Genomic DNA, 6,435 nt, shown 5'->3' with positions numbered 1-6,435 from the left:
GTGTGTGTTTATTTATTTATTTTTACTTCACCAGTAGCTGTAGAGGTTTCACACTCCTACACACTTTAGTAAAAGATGTTGTTATGGTGATGATGTATTTCACATGCTGTGTTTTTTGCACGTGCCTCCATTACCATTTTGTTATGTCCCTCATGCAGTTAAATAAACTCTCTTTGTGACCAGTTTGGGCGAATTTAGCCAAGGAACAGCTGGCAATTTTCTTACGGATTCATTTTTGTCTTGCAGCTTGGCGTTGCTTGTTTGTTTGTGAACTGCTTGCTGCCTAATTTCACTTGTCAGATTTTTCATCTGTTCTTGCAGTTTTGCTGCTTCATGTAGCTCACATTCACAGGGTGAAAGTTTGCTGGTACTGTTTTCCATCCTTCTTTATTCTCCACACTCCACTGTGGCATTCCAAAGAGCTTAATCTCTCCTGAAGCACAAAAGAATGTTCAGCCTTTCAAATTGCTTAATTATTGGAACATTAATACTTCTCAACCAACGAGGTATCAGCTTGGGTTTGCAGTCTGCTGTTAGTGGAAGAGTGGTGTGGTTTAACCACACTAACGTGATGAAAATGACATACTTCTCTCATGGTTTTTAGTGGTTGTTGGTGTTTTTTTCTGTGACTGAGTTTGCTGGGCAATTACTGTTGAAGTAAAACAAAATGCACACGGGTGCAATATCCACACAGCAGCTCAGAACTGAGCATATTCTTGAATACTGGAAGAGTTCTATGGGAAATTGTCTTATTTATTTTAAGACTACATAGAGGGGAGATATAACGGAGATAATGAGAATGTGCATATGTACGGGTTACATTAGTAAGGAGAAACAGCTATGCTAATCATCTCCCTAATGAAGTTAAATTAATTCAGTAAAATACATTCAGAATAAAGACAACACAAAACCACACTATATCAATTTCTGGTTCTTTCATACGGCAGGGTGACATAAACTGTATCCTGATAATGTATTGTCTTGTAGCATAATCACTAATAAGGAGGAAGAGGAACTTTCTTTTGGTAGGCTGAGGTTGTTTTAGTTTGCATCAATGAAAACAATAGCTGCCTTCCCTACCTGCTTTCTCTCCTCCACACATATAGATTGTTAAATTAATGAACTGTTATTACCTCTCACTTTTTAAGTTAATTTTGGAAAAATTATCTTGTTAATTTAGCACATGTAAAATCTTTGCATATAATGTAAGCCCCAAACCTAAGCTTGGAAACATAAAGCAGTATTTTTTCTCATCTAGAGAGCAATTATTTTTGTGATTGATACAATTGTGATGAGGGCTGTTGATGGATGTAACATTCTACTTGGTGTCTTTGACGGTTCTTTGGTCAGCCAGAGAGAGAGTTAGGTTGTCTTCATTGTTGCCAGCTTGATGTTGCCTTGGCCACATGCTATCTTCTTGGATGCTGACCTGTACTGTTCCACTGGGCCAGCCTAGTCTGTCTGTGCTTCTCTGTCCTGCTGGTAAAAACAGATGGGATTTGAAGGTTGGGATAGCTAACAGTTATGCACTGTATATATAGTCTCTGCTGGTAACGGGCCACGTGTCTGTAAGATCTGTGTGAGTGAAGGTTTCAGAAGCTGTGGATGAATTTCTTCTAATGGAGACCTGTATGAAGGCTCTGTAACAGCCTCTGCTTTGGTGGCAGTACCAGCGGGATCCTTTGGATCTGCATTGGCTGCTGGGATGGATGGTGCAGCAGGAACAGTAAGCACAGAGACGAGGACCTCCTCAGTCACTGGGCAGCTGATCATATCTGATGCAAGAGAGGTCAAGGTGAGCTCACATCTGGAGCTTGCTCCAAACAGAGCTGAGTATGGTGAACAGCTTATTCTTGAGTGGTGATCTGCATTATAAGAGAACTGCACAAAGCAAATTCCCAAAGTGCAGTCCTATGAATTCTTGTTTATCATTCTCTCAGTGAGCATTTCCTCAATACTGCCGCTTGAATACTCTAACAGATCTCAACTTTGAGCCTGTTCTGGTTTTCCATGTACCAAGCTGAGCTGAGGCCACAAGTATTCCAGTTCCTGCATGACTTCATTAATTAATTAAAATCCATCATGACACTGTAATGCAACTGGAGTGCCAAAAATTAAAGAGATGTCAAGAAGCTGTAGAGCAACCTCAGCTCTTTTCTTATAGAAGTGGATGGAGAACACAGAATTTGGTGACACAGTTCTGGTACGCCATTATCCACTCCAAGCTGCCTGAAGTTGTTGACTGCATATCAATAAAGTCAATTTGTCCTGAGATAAGTGCTTCTTGATTAAAACAGATTGGACAGCAAACTCTGAAGTGGTGCTTTCTTTTTTCCTTGGAACACTCTGTAGCTGGTTTTGAAGAGTTCAGCAGTGTATCTGATGATGTTTGATAGACAGAGGATGAATGTTTTCTGACACAATCACTGCCACCATAGCCAGTAGCTGTATGTCCTTTTTTGGTCTATTTTTGATGCTCACCTAATGGAAGATTTCTCTTTTCTCTGCCTTCTCTTAATCAGCTTCTCAGTGTCTCCAAATTGTAGAATTTCATATCTGAAATGAGGGAAATGGGAAACTGTTCCTTCTCAATAAAGCTGTATCTGAAGGGGAAGAAGTAGCAATGTGCACACAGTTAAAGAAATAAATAAAAAAAAAATAAAAAAAAAAAAAAAAAAGGAAAAAAGAAAGACAGATCAAATCCTTCTTACTTTGCAAGCAAACAGTATTCACATCTTGACTTTGATTTAGGATTTTGTTTTGCAGTCTTTATATTAGCAATAATTGCATTATATTCAGCTTTTGGGGTCACGTAACTTGGAGTATTTTGTATATTTTTGTGAAGTTCTTCTGTTAATTTAACTTCAAAGTCCCGAGGCACTTATTACTTACCAAGTGGAGAAATCTGGTTTGACTGCTTATTTTGTGTACAGCTGCTCTTGCACCAATTTCTGGTATATGCTACAGCTGCAGAGTGAAACCAGTCACTTTGCAAAATGACTAAAATCTTCAACCTTTTCTCAAAATTACTTCCAGTTATTTTGTAAAATGACAGAAAATAGTAGAAAAGTATCATAAAAAATGTGTAATATCTGTCTTTTTTTTTTTTTTAATTTATTAGCTTAAAAGACAATAGAAATAGCCATTTTGTTTCATTTTATTTTATTCCCCAGTCTGTTCAGAAATGCACAATAAATCAGAGAACAAATGCTGATTTCTATAATAAAGACTAGTCTGAAGTAATTTTTGTTTTGTAAAATTTGCACCTATTTCTAAGTTTTATCTTCCACTGGGCTGATATTTGACCTCCCCCATTAGAAGCTTATATACAGACATTTCATTAAATGCTAGATTGAACAGGTTGCCCAAGGAGGCTGTGGATGCCCCATCCCTGGAGGCATTCAAGGCCAGGCTGGATGTGGCGGTGGGCAGCCTGGTCCAGTGGTTGGCAACACTGGACATAGCAGGGGCAGTGAAATCAGATTATCACTGTGGTCCTTTTCATCCCAGGGCATTCTGCAGTTCTGTGATTAGATATTTTGAGTGGTCCCCAAGTAAAGTATGGAGTTGAATAGTGTAATAATGTGACCAGTATTTTCTGAAATGACTTATATCTCCAGTCCCTTTCTGTAACAAGTGACAGAAAAGGACATTTCTTGAAGGAACTTCAAAATTTTTATTTTTATTGTTCTTATGTGTTTTTGTTTTTGTTTTGTTTTTTTTTGTTTATTTGTTTGTTTTTTTTCAGAGTAGCTGCTTCAACAGTATCATCATAACACATAAAGTTTATGTTCCAATTTGGATTTAAACTTCTGAAGGCAATTTGCTGCAGGGATGACTTTGTTCGTGCAAAATGAGTTTAGTTTACAAGCCGTTTTTTGTTACGTCAGGTGATAAAGGTCTGGGTAAAACTGCCTAGGAGAAAAAAATTGAAGCCTGAGAGGGATGAGAAAACGAGGACTGAAGTCTGATAAATACCTCAGACTAGCAGTATTGCAAAAAAACAAGCTTGTTGTATTTATCCTGGCATTAACATGGTTTTTCATGACTCACTGGTGAACTAGCGGGGAGACTGATGCAGGTGAGAGGATAATGTAGAAGTAGGAACAAAGGCTAATGGAAGTTTAGCTTGCTCCTGTCTGTGGGAGTTCACTTTTTGGCAGTTTTAGAGGTTAGGTAAACAGCATGAGATGATGTCCAGAAACAGTCTGTTACCTTGTGTCTGTAGGGCAGAAACAGGCTTATATTCTGCATTCCTATTCTCTTCCACACCATCTTCTGCAGGGCCTATGTCCTGTATGTCCTGCTGTAATAGAGCTCTTGTTGTTGTTCTTGTGTGGTTGTTTTCTAATCTCTGTAACAGAAATTTAGCAAAATCAGAGTGTCTTTATAGGCACTGGTGCCTTTGACCAAATAGTTGGTGGTAACTGGAAATTCCCTTTTCCTATACAGACTGGCTCCTCGACATTTGCAGCTCCCCACTACTATCTCCATCATCATTGTTCACAGGAGCTGCTTGGCTACATTTCAGATGCTGATCTGGCCCTGTCTACATTTCAATTTTCAGGAGGATTTCAGACTTCTGTCCTTCCACATCATTGCCTGGCAGCAACTCAAAGCATGGAATTGCATCCCCCTAATTCTGCTCATCAGCATGATTTTTTAACATTACAATTACTAGCATCCATTTCTATATGGAGAAAAAAATCACCCACTGTGTGGTATTTTTGTGATGCCATGGTGTTGCAAACATATACATTTTTACAAAAATTAAACCACTACCCATTTTAAGACATACAAGAGTAGTTAAGCTATATGATCAGAACATACTGTTTGAAATACGTGCTTTTTTTTTTTTTTATAAAAAACTTTATTATTTAAAAAGGCTTATAATATAGCGTTACAAAGATGTGAAGTGCTTACAGGATGCACATAATTCATTTTTCTTTACCAAAGATGTTGCTACGAGAGGAAACAGAAATGTACCATAGAATCATAGACTATCCCTAGTTGGAAGGGATCCACAAGGACTGGCAGTTCAACTCCTGACTCAATGCAGGGCCACCCAAAGTTTGAGCCCCGTGTCTGAGAGCACTGTTCAAATGCTTCTTGAACTCCAGCACTGGAATAGGGTTGCTGCATCCTAGGTGCAGAATCTGGTGCTCTTGTTAAACTTTATGCCATTGGTGACTGCCCAGCACTCACATTTGTCAAGATCTCTCTGCAAGGCCTCTCTGCCCTCAAGGGTGTCACCAGCTCCTCCCAGTTTAGTGTCACCTGCAGACTTCACTTAGTATACCATCAAGTCATGCATCTGAATGATTTATGAAAATATTAAAGAGAACTGGCCCTAAGACAGAGCCCTGCAGAATCCCACTAGTGACCGGCTGCCAGCCTGTAACCTCTTTGAGCCCAACCTGCCATACCAGTTCTTTCCTGCTACAGGGTAAAACTGTTTTGTTCATCTATTTTTGAACTAAATAGGGATCGGAATAGATTATTGCTTTCATGATGACACATAGTTAATTGGCAGTCAGCGGACTACACATTCAAGATGACTTTTTCCTTGTTTTAAATGTCTCTGTAGTTTCACAGTTACCGTTTAATATGGCTGGTGGTCCTCCTCCTCTTTAACACGATGCTCTTGTGGCAAACACCTCAAACAGTTTTGTTTCAGATCCACACACACTGCAAACTCTCACAATGCTCTCCTAACAGCTGTTGTGATCCAGACAGTTTGCCAAGAGTGGGCCATGCAAGCACCCCCACATCTCCCTTGTGAACCTCAGTGATTTCCAAATCACAAATTTTCACTGTCAAGTAGCAGCACTCAGACTGACCTGAAAATAACCTCTCATAGTCAGATCTACTCAGACACACAATAGAGCCTGAATCAGGAAGGAAAACAGGGAAAACAAGAATTTGGAAGAAATAGGATCCTATGATGTAACCATCTTGGACATCACTATTTGAGGGGACCAAAAGCAACGTGAGATAGCAGTGAGATTACGCAGGTACAGGAAGACCCAACAGTTTGATTGCTGTATGGTAAGAAAGAGATGATGAAGTAGCAAGAAATGGAAAGATTCAGGAATGGGATAAGGTGGATTTCAGCAGCCTCATAAGAGAAGATTTCCACTGGAAATTAATCAGCTGCTAACCCATGATTTGTCAAAATATCAAGATATTATTCTACTGACTAAATTAAGAATACGACCTTTTACAGATGTCAAGAGGAAGAAAGATAAATCAGTCATTGTCATCTCGTGTCACAATTTTATAGTTTTTTTTGGGGGGATAGGTGTAAAACAGAAGAGATATGAAATCCTGGATGTCTTGCATGGAATTATTTTGCTGATTTTTTTCCTCTTTTCAAATACAGATTAATTCTCTCTTCAGAAACAGCAACTCACACTGTGTCACTGAGGTATAGTA

Source organism: Excalfactoria chinensis, chromosome 2, assembly GCF_039878825.1.
Source record: "Excalfactoria chinensis isolate bCotChi1 chromosome 2, bCotChi1.hap2, whole genome shotgun sequence".
NCBI classification, from domain to species: domain Eukaryota; kingdom Metazoa; phylum Chordata; class Aves; order Galliformes; family Phasianidae; genus Excalfactoria; species Excalfactoria chinensis.
Note: the sequence above shows the minus strand (reverse complement) of the source record.